The sequence below is a fragment of the Rhinopithecus roxellana genome, chromosome 20 (assembly GCF_007565055.1).
Source record: "Rhinopithecus roxellana isolate Shanxi Qingling chromosome 20, ASM756505v1, whole genome shotgun sequence".
In the NCBI taxonomy this organism is placed as follows: Eukaryota; Metazoa; Chordata; class Mammalia; order Primates; family Cercopithecidae; genus Rhinopithecus; species Rhinopithecus roxellana.
Window position 1 is genome coordinate 76,493,898 of NC_044568.1, and position 16,600 is coordinate 76,510,497.

Genomic DNA, 16,600 nt, shown 5'->3' on the forward strand with positions numbered 1-16,600 from the left:
ATCTCAGATGGCGCTGAAGCTGCTGGTCCTGGGGCCATACTCTGAGACCCTCGTTTCCCATACAAAACAAGGTTTCCTATCAGAACCTTATTTTTGCCAGTTTATTTTACTTTTTATTTTTTCGAGACAGAGTCTCACTCTTGTCACCCAGGCTGGAGTGCAGTGGTGAGATCTCAGCTCACTGCAGCCTCTGCCTGCTGGGTTCCAGCGATTCTCCTGCCTCAGCCTCCTGGGTACCTGGGATTACAGGCATGTGCCACCACGCCAGGCTAATTTTTGTATATTTAGTAGAGATGGGGATTACAGGCGTGAGCCAATGTGCCTGGCCCAGTTTATTTATTTATTTTTTAAAAAGCTGTGATCTCACTCTGTTGCCCAGGCTGGAATGCATTGTCACCGTCATAGCTCACTGCAGCTAGAACTCCTGGACTCAAGCGACCCTCCTGCCTCAGCCTGCCAAGTAACTGGGCCTACAGGTGTGAGCCACCATGGCTGGCTAATTTTTAAATTTTTTGTAGAGATGGGGGTCTCACTGTGTCACTCAGACTGGTCTTGAACTCCTGGTCTCAAGCAATCCTCCTGCCTCAGCCTCCCAAAGTGCTAGGATTACAGGCATGAGCCACCATGCCTGGCCTATTTTTACCAGTTTAAAGTGGTAAATGAGACCGGGCGCGGTGACTCACGCCTGTAATCCCAGCACTTTAGGAGGCCAAGGTGGGTGGAACATGAGGTCAGGAGTTCAAGACCAGCCTGGCCAACACAGTGAAACTCCATCTCTACTAAAAACACAAAAATTAGCCAGGTGTGGTGGCACGCACCTGTAGTCCCAGTTACTCAGGGGGCTGAGGCAGGGGAATCGCTTGAACCAGGGAGGCAGAGGTTGCAGTGAGCTGAGATCACACCATTGCACTCCAACCTTGGTGAGAGAGTGAGACTCCATCTCAAAAAATAATAATAATAAGTAATAAAGTGGTAAATGGTCTGGGCGCCATGGCTTATGTCTGTAATCCTAGCACTTTTGGAGGCCAAGGCAGGCAAATCACTTGAGCCCAGGAGTTTGAGACCAGCCTGGGTGACATAGTGAGACCCCGTCTCTACAAAATAATGTTAAAATTGGCCGGGCGTGGTGGCGAGCATCCGTAGTTCCAGCTATGTGGAAGGCTGAGGCTGGAGGATCACTTGAGCCTGGGAGGCAAAGGTTGCAGTAAGCCAAAAGCACCACTGCACTCCAGCATGGACAACAGAATGAGACCCTGTCTCAAAACAAAAACAAAAAACAAACCGCAACAACAAAAAAAGTGGTAAATGTCCAATTATAGCAGTGATCCTCAACTGGTGTGATTTTGTCACCCCAGAAGACATTTTTGGTTGTCATTACTGGAAGAAGCTGGTGGGGTGGGTATTACCAGTATCTAGTGGGTAGAAGCCAGGGATGCTGTTAAACAGCTTACAATGTTTAGCCCAGCCCCCAGCAACAAATAATTATTTTGGTCCAAAATATCAATAGTGCTGAGGTTAGGCAATTCTGAACTCCAGGGGACTTCTTAAAAAAAGTAGAACATTCTTACAAGGAATAAATATTATGTAGTCATTGAGAAGAATGTGCCTTAAAACTTTTTAACATTTCTATTTATTTATCTATTTGTTTGTTTATTTATAGAGATGGGATCTTGCTATGTTGCCCAGGCTGGTCTTGAACTCCTAGACTCAAACGATCCTCGCACTTTGGCCTCCCGAAGGCTTGGGATTACAGGCAGAAGCCACTGCACCCAGCTAAGACCTTTTTAGAACTGTTGGGATTACAGGCAGAAGCCACTGCACCCAGCTAAGACCTTTTTAGAACTTAGGGAAATGTTTATGACATGATATGGGGAATAAAAAGGTAAAAGGAGTCTAGTCAACATATCATCTGTTTTAATTTTCTCCCTACTTTGTATCGCTACTTACAACGATCTTGTTTGTTTCCATGTTTACTTACGTATCGTCTGTCTTCCTTTGCTAGGATGAAGCTCCTGGTACACTATAGGGGAAAGTGAAATAGTTGGAGAAGTGAAATAGGGGAGAGTGGAATGAAGGGTAAACCTGATGATAATAAAATCAGTGATGTGCTGGTAAATGTTTAACAACTGACTCTGTGCAAAGAAAATCCCTGATTTATAGAGTAGCATTTGCCAATTTCTGTGGTGTAAATACTCTCACCATGGCTGATTTCAAGCTACCTTGTGATGTCACTGAGGGAGGAGCAGAATAGAGACATGTACAGCTGCCTATCGAAGCCCATGGGCACTGGCGCTAGCACAGCACTGGAAATACTTCTGTTAATATAAAAGACTGGCCGGGCGCGGTGGCTCAAGCCTGTAATCCCAGCACTTTGGGAGGCCGAGATGGGCGGATCACGAGGTCAGGAGATCGAGACCATCCTGGCTAACAAGGTGAAACCCCGTCTCTACTAAAAAATACAAAAAACTAGCCAGGCGAGGTGGCGGGCGCCTGTGGTCCCAGCTACTTGGGAGGCTGAGGCAGGAGAACGGCGTAAACCCGGGAGGCGGAGCTTGCAGTGAGCTGAGATCCGGCCACTGCACTCCAGCCCGGGCGACAGAGCGAGACTCCGTCTCAAAAAGAAAAAAAGAAAAAAAAAAAAGACTGAAAGGTGGCCGGGGCAGTGGCTCATGCCTGTAATTCCAGCACGTTGGGAGGCCAAGGCAGGCAGACCACCTGATGTAGGAGTTCTAGAGACCAGCCTGGCCAATGTGGTGAAACCCTGTCTCTAATAAAATACAAAAATTAGCTGGGTGTCCTGGCACACGCCTATAATCTCAGCTGCTCAGGAGGCTGAGGCAGGACAATCGCTTGAACCTGGGAGGCAGAAATTGCAGTAAGCTGAGATCACGCCACTGCACTCTAACCTGGGTTACAGAGCAAGACTTGGTATCAAAAAATAAAATAATAAAAGACTGAAGGAAAACTGCTAAAATTCGAATGGAGAGCAGTGGTATTAGATATATATTAGAAACCACTGCGAGGTGTGGTGGCCCATGACTGTAATCCCAGCACTTTTGGAGACCAAGGTGGGCAGATGGCTTGAGTGTAGGAGTTCGAGAACAACCTGGCAACATAGCAAGACCCCATCTTTACAGAAAATAAGAAATGAACCAGGCATTGTTTTGCATTCCTGTGATCCCAGCTACTCAGGAGAATGGGAAGATCACATGAGCATGGGAGGTCGAGGCTGCAGTGAGCTGAGATCATGCCACTGTACTCCAGCCTGAGTGAGACCCTGTCTCAAAAAAGAAAGAAACAAAGTAAAAGAAAAAAAAAAAGAAAAAAAAGGAAACCATTGAGTTGGGCAAGGTGACTCATGCCTGTAATCCCAGCACTTTGGGAGGCCAAGACAGGAGGATGGCTTGAGGCCAGGAGTTTGAGTCCAGTCTGGGTAACATAGGGAGACCCCATATCTTTTTTTTTTTTTTGAGACAGAGTCTCGCTCTGTCGCCCAGGCTGGAGTGCAGTGGCCGGATCTCAGCTCACTGCAAGCTCTGCCTCCCGGGTTTACGCCATTCTCCTGCCTCAGCCTCCCGAGTAGCTGGGACTACAGGCGCCCGCCACCTCACCCAGCTAATTTTTTGTATTTTTTTTTTTTCAGTAGAGATGGGGTTTCACCGTGTTAGCCAGGATGGTCTCGATCTCCTGATCTCGTGATCCGCCCGTCTTGGCCTCCCAAAGTGCTGGATTACAGGCTTGAGGCACCGCGCCCGGCCAGGGAGACCCCGTATCTACAGAAAATTAAAACAAAAAATTAGCTGGGTATGGTGGCACAAGTCTGTCATCCTAGGACTCTGGAGGCTAAGGCAGGAGGATTGCTTGACCCCAAGGGTTCAAGGCTGCAGTGAGCTATGATTGCTGCACTGCACTACAGCCTGGGTGACAGAGACCCTGTCTCAAAAATAAATAAATTAATTTAATTAATTAATTAATTAATTAGTGCAGACTCCCAGACCTCCAGAACCAAAGTCTGTGTTTGAATACGACAGCCTGTGTTACTGCTGTTTTTGGACGCAGGTTGTGGTCAGACAGTGTGGCTCTATCATACAGATGTCTTGGCTCGTCAAGAAGCTGATCCTCCTGTGATAGCTGGGCTGGCCCATGAATCTGAGTCTTTCTGTTTTCAGAGCCCTGTCACTTTTAGGACACAGTTTCAGGAAAATTGGGGAACCATTTAGTCATCAGAAGCGAGAGACCTGAGACACAGTCAACAGGTGGCACCTTCCTCCATGGTACTGTCATCGTGCTGAATGAAGCACATCTCCAGCCCAGGCTCTGCCTCCAATCCAGGCTCAGAGAACCATCCACAGAGTGGCCACAAGTCGGGCAAGGCCACTGGCAGTCTTTCTGAAAATGCATTTAATTGCCTGTGATTCAGCCCTCAGAGAGCAGAGTCAGGATGAGCGATCACATTCTTATCCTGAGTACTATCTGACAACCGGCAGCAACTTGCAGCTACAGCTCTAGGCTGAGGACCAGCTTCAGGAGCAACACAAGGCTGTAATGGAGAAAAGGTTCATAAACACAGTGGGTAAAAGCAAGACAAAAATAAAAATGAGAAACAACCGCAGATCTCCTCAAACTATGAAACATCACATATATTGAGAAATCTCCAAATTACCAAGAGCTTGTCAATGAATAGAGTTAAACTCCATAAAATACTTAAAAAGATTTATTCTGAGCCAAATATGAGTGACCATGGCCCGTGACACAGCCCTCAGGAGGTCATGAGAACATGTGCCCAGGGTGGTTGGGCTGCAGCTTGGTTTTATATATTTTAGAGAGGAATGAGACATCAATCAATTTAAGGAATACATTCCTTTTTTTTTTTTTTTTTTTTTTTTTTTGAGGCGGAGTCTCGCTCTGTCACCCAGGCTGCAGTGTAGTGGCCGGATATCAGCTCACTGCAAGCTCCGCCTCCCGGGTTCACGCCATTCTCCTGCCTCAGCCTCCGGAGCAGCTGGGACTACAGGTGCCCACCACCACGCCCAGCTAGTTTTTTTTGTATTTGTTAGTAGAGACGGGGTTTCACCGTGTTAGCCAGGATGGTCTCGATCTCCTGACCTCATGATCCGCCCGTCTTGGCCTCCCAAAGTGCTGGGATTACAGGCTTGAGCCACCGCGCCCGGCCAGGAATACATTCCTTAAATGTATTCCTTAAATTGTTGTTCCAGAAAGGTGGTTGTTCCAGAACCACCTTTGGATGGAACAACAAAGGAGTTGTTCCAGAAAGGTGGGACAACTTGAAGTGGGGGGAGCTTCCAGGCTATAGGTAAATTTAAACATTTTCTGGTTGACAATTGGTTGAGTTTTTGTCTAAGGACCTGGTATCAATAGAAAGGAAACGTTCAGCTTAAGATCAAAGACTGTGGGCTGGGCACGGTGGTTCACACTTGTAATCCCAGCACTTTGGGAGGCTGAGGCTGAGGTCAGGAGTTTGAGACTAGCCTGGCCAACATGGTGAAACCCCATCTCTACTAAAAATACAAAAATTAGCCAGCCGTGGTGGTGTGTGCCTGTACTCCCAGCTACTTGGAAGGCTGAGGAGGGAGGATTGCTTGAACCCGGGAGGCAGAGGTTGCAGTGAGCTGAGATCGAGCCACTGCACTCCAGCCTGGGCAACAAAGTGAGACTCCACCTCAAAGGAAAAAAGAAAACAAACAAACAAAAACAGATCATGGAGACCAAGGTTCTTTTCAAGTCTCATATCAGCTGTCCTTAGCAACAATAGATGACACATCTTTCCTATTCAGAACCTTTAAAAGGTGCTAGACTTTCACTTACTCTATTCAGAATTAGAGGGGCCTGGAAGGAAAAGGTCTGTGTTAATAGGGATTCTTTACAGAAGTGAACTTCCCCCCCACAAAGGATGGGGTACAGGGCCATTTCAAAATGTGACAAAGAAACATGTTTGGGGGTAAAATATTTTGACTTTCTTCCTTGTCTCCTCATGTTATGCCAGAGTCAGGATGAAAACTATGTCAAGATATATATAGGGTTAAATAAAACCCATCTGATGAGAATTTATGGTTTGTAGGGCATGACTCCCCAAACCCCTTAGATAGGAATTTGGGCAAGATTAACAACAACAACAAAAAAATCAGAATTTAGTTCTCAAGCTTTACATATCACAAGGATGAATAAATTGTGTTTGGTTCGTACAGAAACATGACCACAGTTGCTTATATAAACTAGAGGCTTATTTTTCTCTACTTAAAAAAGTCTAGAAATAGGTAGTCCAGGGATGTTGACAAATTCATCAGGCACTTCCTCCTTTCTTCTCCACCATTCTTAGCACATGGCTTCCTTTCTTAAGATTACTTCATGGTCAAAGATGGCTGCTGCAGCCCTCAATGTTTTGCTTGTGTTCCCAGCAGCGGGAAGAAGGAAGTAGCAAGAGCCGGAGGGCAAGCTAAGTCATTTCCCTTTAAATAGCTTTCCTGGAAGCCCCACCCAGTGACTTCCTCTTATTATTTCATCATCCTCCCTTAGCTGCAAGGGAGGCTGGGAAGTGTAGTCCTTAGGATGGGCAAGTTGCTCACTTGAATAAAATTCAGACTCTGCTAGCAAAGAATAATGGGGGAATGGATATTAGGAAAGGAACTAGTGGACTCCTTTATGGATATATTATCTCATTACATGCTCACTTTTGAGACACCCTTAAGAAAATCTAGTATTTCCTCCATTAGGAAAATCTACTATTCTCCATTAGGTTAAAAATTTAAAGAAAAAAACGAAATTAAAAAAATTTTTTCAAACTTTTTTTTATGGAGGTAGGGTTCTCACCATGTTGCCCAAGCTGGTCTTTAACTCTTGGGCTCAAGAGATCCTCCCACGTTGGCCTCCCAAAGCAGTGGGAGTATAGGCATGAGCTACCATGCCTGGCCTACTCAACACTTCTGGGTAAAAGTTTGTATGTCTCATAGAGAAGAGACTAGCAGTATTTCCTATTGCTTTTTTAAGACAGGTAGAATTTACTTGCCCAAGGTAAGGCGGTGCATTCATAACAAGGGGAGGAGAACATAGAAGCATTTTGATTTCTGTTAAAAAAAAAATCTATTTAAAATTTAACTTTGTTTGCTATCTGTGCTTTTATTCAAAAGAAGAGTTTAGGGCCCAGCATGGTGGCTCACACCTGTAATCCCAGCACTTTGTGAGGCCAAGGTCAGAGGACTACTTGAACCTAGGAGTTGGAGACCAGGCTTGGGCAACACAGTGCAACCCCATCTCTATAAAATAAAAAAAGTCGCCGGGCGTGGTGGCTCAAGCCTGTAATCCCAGCACTTTGGGAGGCCGAGACGGGCGGATCACGAGGTCAGGAGATCGAGACCATCCTGGCTAACACAGTGAAACCCCGTCTCTACTAAAAAATACAAAAAACTAGCCGGGCGACGTGGCGGGCGCCTGTAGTCCCAGCTACTGAGGAGGCTGAGGCAGGAGAATGGCGTAAACCCAGGAGGCGGAGCTTGCAGTGAGCTGAGACCCGGCCACTGCACTCCAGCCTGGGCGACAGAGCCAGACTCTGTCTCAAAAAATAAATAAAAATAAAAATAAAAATAAAAAAAGTCAGGCCAGGCACAGTGACTCATGCCTGTAATCCCAGGGCAGAGTATTTGAGGTCAGGAGTTTGAGACCAGCCTAGCCAACATGGCAAAACCCCATCTCTTAAAAGTACAAAAAAATTAGCCGGCCATGGTGGCACATGCCTGTAATCCCAGCTACTCAGAAGGCTGAGGCAGGAGAATTGCTTGAACCCGGGAGGCGGAGGTTGCAGTGAACCGAGATCAGGCCACTGCACTCCAACCTGAGCAACAGACGGGGACTCCGTCTCAAAAAAGATAAAAATAAATCAAAATAAATAAATCAATAAAACATAATAAAGTCATACAAATAAATAAAACAAGACTTTAGAAAGAAACAAGTTCGATCAGAAGAACAAATGAAGTGAGTTGTGACTAGATTTAATTATGAGCTTGCCATTTCTGCCCCAGGGGAGATATGTAAAAAGGGGCCCTAGGCTGGGCTCAGTGGCTCATGCCTGTAATGCCAGTACTTTGGGAGGCCGAGGCGGGCAGATCACCTGAGGTCAGGAGTTCAAGACCAACCTGACCAACATGGAGAAACCCCATCTCTACTAAAAATCTCCTGACTCATTGCAAGCTCTGCCTCCCAGGTTCAAGCAATTTTCCTGCCAAAGTCAACCAAGTAGCTGGGATTACAGGCATGTGCCACCACGCTTGGCTAATTTTGTATTTTTATTAGAGACGTGGTTTCATCATGTTGGCCAGGCTGGTCTCGAACCCCTGACCTCAGGTAATCCACCTGCCTTGGCCTCTCAAAGTGCTGTGATTACAGGTGTGAGCCACCATGTCCAGCCAGGTTCCCCAATTCTATGACATTCCTACCTTCAAAAGGTAGATCCTGGCCGGGTACGGTGACTCAAGGCTGTAATCCCAGCACTTTGGAAGGCTGAAGCAGGTGGATCACTTGAAGTTTGGAGTTCGAGACCAACCTGGCCAACATGGAGAAACCCCATCTCTACTAAAAATACAAATATTAGCTGGGCATGCTGGCGGGTGCCTGTAAACTCAGTTACTCAGGAGGCTGAGGCAGGGAAAATTGCTTGAACCTGGGAGGCAGAGGTTGCAGTGAGCCAGGATTGTGCCACTGCACTCTAGCCTGGGCGACAGAGTGAGGCTCCGTCTCAAAAAAAGAAAAAAGAAAAAAGAAGAAAAGGTATTTGATCCTCAATGTGGCAGTGCTGGGAGATGGAGCCGAATAAGAGATGTTTGAGTTATAGGGTCAGATCCCTCATGAATGGCTTGCTGCTGTTTCTGCGATAGTGAGAACCGAATTGATTTCTGTGGGAATGGATTAGTCCCTCTGAGAGTGGGTTGTTATGAAGCCAGGAAGCCTCTTAGGTTTTCCTCTCTTCACATATGTCCACTTCCCTTTTGACTTTCTTTGCCATGTTGTGACACAGCACAGAAGCCCTCCCCAGAGGTCAGGACCATGCCCTTGACCTTCTCAGGTTGTAGGACCATGAGCTAAATAACTGCTTTTCTTTATACATTACCAAGTCTCAGGTATTCTTTTATAGCAATACAAAATGGACTCAGACAATTACTAAATGTTATCTGAGAGGAAATAAATGGAGAGAGATACTCCTTGACTGAATTCTGTCTCTGAAGCTTCTCATTTGTAATTAAATTAATCAAGGGCCAGGCACGGTGGCTCCCGCCTGTAATCCCAGCACTTTGGGAGGCCAAGGTGGGCGGATCACTTGAGGTCAGGAGTTTGAGACCAGCCTGGCCAACATGGTGAAACACTGTCTCTACTAAAAATATTAAAACAGTGTAGCCAGGCATGGGGGCCCATGCTTGTAATCCCAGCTACTTGAGAGGCTGAGGCGAGAGGACTGCTTAAATACTTAACCCAGGAGGCAGAGGTTTCCGTGAGCCGAGATCACCACCACTGTACTCCAGCCTGGGTGACAGAGCGAGACTCTGTCTCAAAAACAAAACAAAAAACAAAACAAATAAAATAAAATAAAATAATCAAGAGGATGGTCTAGGCTAGAGAAAAAAAAGTCACACTTGATTCGAGCACATCTGAAACCAGACTTAACAACCCCATATGTTTACCACATGGGTACTGCACTTGGTAGGCAAAACTACAACCCCGGAGCCCCATACCTGGAGATGATTCTGTTCCAGAGCTCCGAATGGGGCTCAGAGACTCCAGTTTTATTTTTTTCTTGAGACAGAGTTTAGCTCCATCGCCCAGGTGGGAGTGCAGTGGCATGATCTCGGCTCACTGCAACCTCCATCTCCTGGGTTCAAGTGATTCTCCTGCCTCAGCCTCCCAGGTAGCTGGGACTATAGGTGTGTGCCACCATGCCCGGCTAATTTTTGTATTTTTTTGTAGAGATAAGGCTTCACCATGTTGGCCAGGCTGGTCTCGAACTCCTGACCTCAAGTGATCTGCCCGTCTCGGCCTCCCAAAGTGTTGGGATTACAGGCGTGAGCCACCGTGCCTGCCCCACCTGTGGGGTTTTGCATGAGTTATTTACCCCCTTTAAGCCTCGGTCTCCTCACTTACAAATGATGACAATTGACAGTAACTGTGCCACTACGTAGATGTGAAGAAAAATGAGATAATGCGTATAGATCATGGTTTCTCACCCTCAGCACTGGTGACGCGTTGGACCAGATAATTCTCTGTTGTGGGGGGCTGTTATGCACATTGTTGAATGTTTAGCAGCCCCCCTGGCTTCTACCCACTAGATATGGTAGCGACCCCCAACCCCCAAGTTATGGCAACCAAAATGTCTCCAGACACACTTTTTTTTTTTTTTTTGAGACGGAGTTTCGCTCTTGTTGCCCAGGCTGGAGTCCAATGGCGTGATCTCAATTCACCACAATCTCTGCCTCCTGGGTTCAAGCGATTCTTCTGCCTCAGCCTCCCGAGTAGCTGGGATTACAGGCATGTGCCACCAAGCCTGGCTGATTTTGTATTTTAGTAGAGATGGGGTTGCTCCATGTTGGTCAGTCTGGTCTCGAACCCTCGACCTCAGATGATCCGCCCGCCTCGGCCTCCCAAATTGCTGGGATTACAGGCATAAGCCACCATACCTGGCCCTCCAGACATTCTTTACCAAATGCCCCCCGAGGGAGCAAAAATGCCCTCAGTTGAAAACCCCTGATATAGATGACCTAGTTCTGTGCAAGGTGCTTAGTTAGGATTCAATAAACGATATCGTGATCATTTTTCCTCTCTTTAGATTGCAATAATATTATATTTCGATAATACTTTCCTAGGCATTCTTTTCAAAAAAACGTTACTTGCATTTAAAAAAAAATTAACTTTTTTTTTTTTTTGAGACAGAGTCTTGCTCTGTCACTGAGCCTGGAGTGCAGCAGTGGCGTGATCTCCGCTCACTGCAACCTCTGCTTGCTGGGTTCAAGTGATTCTCAAGCCTCAGCCTCCTGAGTAGCTGGGACTACAAGTGTGTGCCACCACACTTGACTCATTTTTGTGTTTTTAGTAGAGACGGGGTTTCACCATGTTTGTCAGGCTGGTCTTGAACTCCTGGCCTCAAGTCGTCCATCCTCCTCAGCCTCCCAAAATGCTGGAATTAAGGTGTGAGGCACTGCACCCGGCTCATGCATTTTTTGAAATGTATGTGAAATAGTTAATTTCATATTATGTGCATTTTACCTAAATTTAAAAAACTGATGATAAGCAGCGTAAAACAGATAAATTGTACTGCATGAAAATTAAAAGCATTTTGTGCTTCAAAGGACAGCATCAATACAGTGAAAAGACAAGTCGCAGAATGGGAGAACATATTTGCAAATCATTTATCTGATAAGAGACTATCATGTAGGGTACATAAAAACTCTGACAACTCTATAATAAAAAGACAACCCAATTAAAAACGAGTGAAATACATGAATAGACATTTCTTTTGTTTTTCTTTGAGACAGAGCCTTGCACTGTCGCCCAGGCTGGAGTGTAGTGGCACAGTCTTGGTTCACTGCAACCTCCACCTCCCGGGTTCAAGCGATTCTCCTGCCTCAGCCTCCTGAGTAGCTGGGATGACAGGCACACGCCACAACCCCCAGCTATTTTTTGTATTTTTAGTAGAGATGGGGTTTCAACATGTTGGCGAGGCTGGTCTCAAACTCCTGACCTCAAATGATCCTCTCACCTCGGCCTCCCAAATTGCTGGAATTACAGGCATGAGCCACCATGACCAGCCTGAATAGACATTTCTTCGAAGAAGATAAACAAATGGCCACAGCACATGAAGAAATGATCAACATCATTAGGTAACAGGGAATTGCAAATTAAAACCACAGTGAGACACTACATCACACTCACTAGGATAGCTATAATAAAAAGGACAGGCGCTGGTTGTGGTGGCGTGTGTCTGTGGTCCCAGCTACTCAGGAGGCTGAGGCAGGAGGATGGGCTGTAGCTAAGGATGGGGGTGCCCAGGTCAGAAATAAAGCAGGTCAAAACTCCCATACTGATCAGTAGTGGGATCGCTCCTGTGAATAGCCACTGCACTCCAGCCTTCACAATAGAGGAAAACCTCATTTCCAAAAAAAAAAAGATGCCGTTAATCCCAGCACTTTGGGAGATGGAGGCAGGCGGATCACCTGAGGTCAGGAGTTCGAGACCAGCCTGGCCAACATGGTGAAACTCTGTCTCTACTAAAAAAATACAAAGCTTAGCCGGGCATGGTGGCATGTGTCTGTAATCCCAGCTACTCGGGAGCCTGAGGTAGGAGAATTGCTTGAACCAGGGAGGCAGAGGTTGCAGTGAGCTGATATCTGGCCGCTGCACTCCAGCCTGGGCGATAGAGCAAGACTCCATCTAAAGAAAAAGAAAAAAAAAAAAAAGACACAATAACAAGTGTTGGCGAGGATGTGGAGAAATTGGAACCCCTGTGCACTGCTAGTGGAAATGTAGAATAGTGCAGTTATATCGCATAACAGGTTGGCAGTTTTTCGATGAGTTAAACATAGAGTTACGCTGTAACCCAGCAATTCTGCTTCTAGGTGTAGAGCCAGGAGAAATGGAAACATACGTCCACGCAAAACTTGTATGTGAATATGCATAACCACATTATTGATAATAGTCAAAAATTAAAAGTAATCTAACTGTTCATCAACTGATGATTAAACAAATTGTAGTATGTGTATGTATATATGCAATGAAATATGAAATATTTGTAATACCCTTTTGCCATAAAAAGAATAAAGTACTGATATATGTTATGACAAGGAAGAACCTTGGAAAAACTATGCTAGGTGGAAGGAAGCCAGACACAAAAGGTCAAATATTTTATAATCTAACTTATATTAAATGTCTAGTATAGGCAACTCCAAAGAGAAAGAAAGTAATTAGCGCTTGTCAAGGGCTTAGGGGAGGGTAATGGGAAGTGACTGCTGATGGTGAGGGGGTTCTTTTAAGGGTGATGAAAGTGTTCTGTAATTAGATAGTGGGGTTGATTGCATAACTCTGTGAATATACTAAAAACCACTGAATCATATACTTTAATGTGTGAACTCTGGGGTATGTGAATTATATATCAATAAATGTATGTGAAGAGAATCTCTTTCAAAGTAAGGCCATTCAAATTCCCATGGTTCATTCATTGTTATAGTCTTTATTTTATTTTATTTTATTTTGTTTTATTTTGAGACAGTTTAGCTCTGTCGCCAGGCTGGAGTGCAGTGGCGTGATCTCAGCTCATTGCAACCTCCGCCTCCCGGTTCAAGCGATTCTCCTGCCTCAGCCTCCCGAGTAGCTGGGGCTACATGCGTGAGCCACCACACCCAGCTAATTTTTGTATTTTTAGTATTTTCAGTAGAGACGGGGTTTTACCATGTTGGCCAGGATGGTCTCAATCTCTTGACCTTGTGATCCGCCCACCTCAGCCTCCCAAAGTGCTGGGATTATAGGTGTGAGCCACCGTGCCTTGCCATAGTCTTTATTTTATTTATGTGAGATGGGGTCTTGCTATGTTGCCCAGATTGGTTTTGAATTCCTGGGCTCCAGTGATTCTCCTGCCTCAGCCTCTCAAGTAGCTGGGAGTACAGGTGAGCACCACCATGCTCAGCTAATTTTTTTCTTTTTGTGTAGCGACTGGGTCTCCCTATATTTCCCAAGCTAGTCTCAAACTTCTGGATGCAAGTGATCCTCCCGCCTCAGCCTCCCAAAGTGCTAGAATTACAGGCCTGAGCAACCGCTCCTGGCCTATTTTTATTTTTTTAATGTAAGTGTGTATTACTCTCATAATTTGACAAGTGCTAAAAAAGAAAACATAAAAGGAATGCAACAAATTTTCATGGCTATTCTTACAATTATATAAACATCTGCTGTTTGAAATGTGAATAATTCTAATAACATTAAGGGCAGACAGATCACTTGATTCAGAATTTCATGAGTTTTTTTTTTTTGAGACGAAGTCTCACTCTGTCACTCAGGCTGGAGTTCGGTGGCGTGATCTCGGCTCACGGCAACTTCCGCTTCCTGGGTTCAAGCAATTTTCCTGCCTCGGTCTCCCAAGTAGCTGGGATTACAGACATGTACCACCACACCCAGCTAATTTTTATATTTTTAGTAGATACGGAGTTTCACCATGTTGGCCAGGCTGGTCTTGAATGCCTGATCTCAGGCGATTTGCCCGCCTCAGCCTCTCAAAGTGCTGGGATTAAAGGCATAAGTCACCGAGCCCGGCCTTTTTTTTTTTTCAAATGAGAAGGATTCTTGCTCTGTTGCCCAGGCTGGAGTGCAGTGGCATGATCTTGGCTCACTGCAACCTCCACCTCCTGGGTTCAAGCGATTCTCCTGCCTCAGCCTCCTGAGTAGCTGGGATTACAGGCGTGCACCACCACACCCCACTAATTTTTTATTATTAGTAGAGATGGGTTTTCTCCATGTCTCAAATTCCTGACCTCAGGTGATCTGCCCACCTTGGCCTCCCAAAGTGTTGGGATTATAGGCGTGAGCTACCACGCCCGGCTTAGGAGGTTTGATCTTTAAACTGAGGAGTAGGCATTTGACATTCCTCCATTCCAGGTGGCATTGGTGGGAGAACTGCTTGAGCCCAGGAATTGGAGACCAACCTGGGCAACAATGTAAAACTATCTCTACCAAAAAATACAAAAAATTTTCTGGGCATGGTGGTGCACACCTCTGGTCCCAGCTACTCAGGAGGCTGAGGCAGGAGAATGGCTTGTACCCAGGAGGTGGAGGTTGCAGTGAGCTGAGATCATGCCACTGCACTCCAGCCTGGGCGGCAGAGTGAGATTTCGTTTTGAAACAACAAAAAAGAAACTCTTAGAGGTTAAATAAAGCTCAGGGTCATGGAAATCAAGCAGATAGGTGATGCTTTTCAATATTTATTCCTTTTTCTTTAGATTGTCTTTGCTAACTGACAAATACTTAGTATAGATCCACCATTGATGCAATTCAGTATCATTCCTTCTTGTATCTATGGCTGAAATATTATGTTCTTACAAGAAAAGGTCAGAAACTTCTGGAACAGTGTCTGAATTACATGAACAAGAAGAAGAGCAGCCTTCATTCTGCAAAAGCTCGGAACCTTTGGACTGTCCAAAGTGGTGTGTGGCTTTTGAAGCAGGGCCTGCAGGCAGCGAAATGGTTCAGCAGCGTTCTTTCCTTTGTCATACCTACATGTGCAGGCCTGGACTTCTCACGTGCTACCGGGAATACAGAAATGAAGAAATTGACATATCAACAACCATTGGTCCTACACTCCGCAGGCAGTTTTATTGATTGATTGATTGACTGAGATGGGGTCTCACTCTGTCACCCAGGCTGGAGTGCAGTGGTACTATTTCCGCTCACTGCAACCTATGCCTTCTTTGCTCAAGCAATCCCCTCTCAGCCTCCTGAGTAGCTGTAACTACAGGTGTGTGCCGCCATGCCTGGCTATGTTTTGTATTTTTTTGTGGAGACGGGGTTTCACTATGTTGCCCAGGCTGGTCTTGAACTCTTGAGCTCAAGCAATTCTTCCGTCTTGGCCTCCTAAACTGTTGAGAATATAGGTGTGAGCCACCATGTCTAGCCTCATAAAATATTTAACTCATATACCTTGTGACTCTAAAATACTATTTCTAAGGATATATATTTGCATAAATACATGTATACACGCAACGATGTTCACTGCAGTACATATGTACAAGATGTTCATTATGGCATTGTTTATAATAGCCAAAGACTGGTCACAACCTAAATTTGCATCAATAGGGGCCCTGTTAAATACTGTATAGTGAATCCATACAATGAAATTCTTTGCATTATTTTGAAAGAATAAATAAGTCTTTAGGTCCCAATGTGGAGACATCCAAATTACGTTAAGGGAAAAAGGTTTGTAGGATAGTGCACATAAAATCATCTTTTTTTTCTTAAAAGGGGACATACTTGTATATAGGTACACACACATATACACACATGATGTACACATACACACATGACATACACATAACTCCGTTTTCAAAGGTCACAAGTTATTTCCTGGGAATAGGATTGGGAGGATGTAGAATGAGCTAGGTAGAATGATTTTTGTTTGCTTTTCATTTTATATTCTTCCCTAAAATTGGAAATTTTTTTTAGCCACTGCATTCGGCCTAATTTAGCATTTTAGATAGTGATCAATGTTAGGAAATAATATAACCAGGCAATAGGAGAGAGTGTGAAGGGTGCTACTTTAGACTTGTCCTAGTAGGCTTCCTAAACAGGAGCTATCTGAGGAAAAAGGAAGAGGAAGAGCTTCCAGAGAGAGCAGACTGGGGCAGGAAAGACCCTAGTGTCTCAGGGAAATAAGGCAGGCCAGCGTGTGAGCGTCCAGGCGGGGGCGGGAGAGCGAAGGGGAGGGGAGGGCGGGGGAGAGGGAAGACGGGGTGAGTGGAGGGGAGGGGAAGGGGTGCGCAAGGTACAAGCCAAGTAGGGGATTGTGTGAGAGGCGCCAGGGCCAGATCTTGCAGGGGTTTGCAGGCCACGATGAGGGGGTCAGACT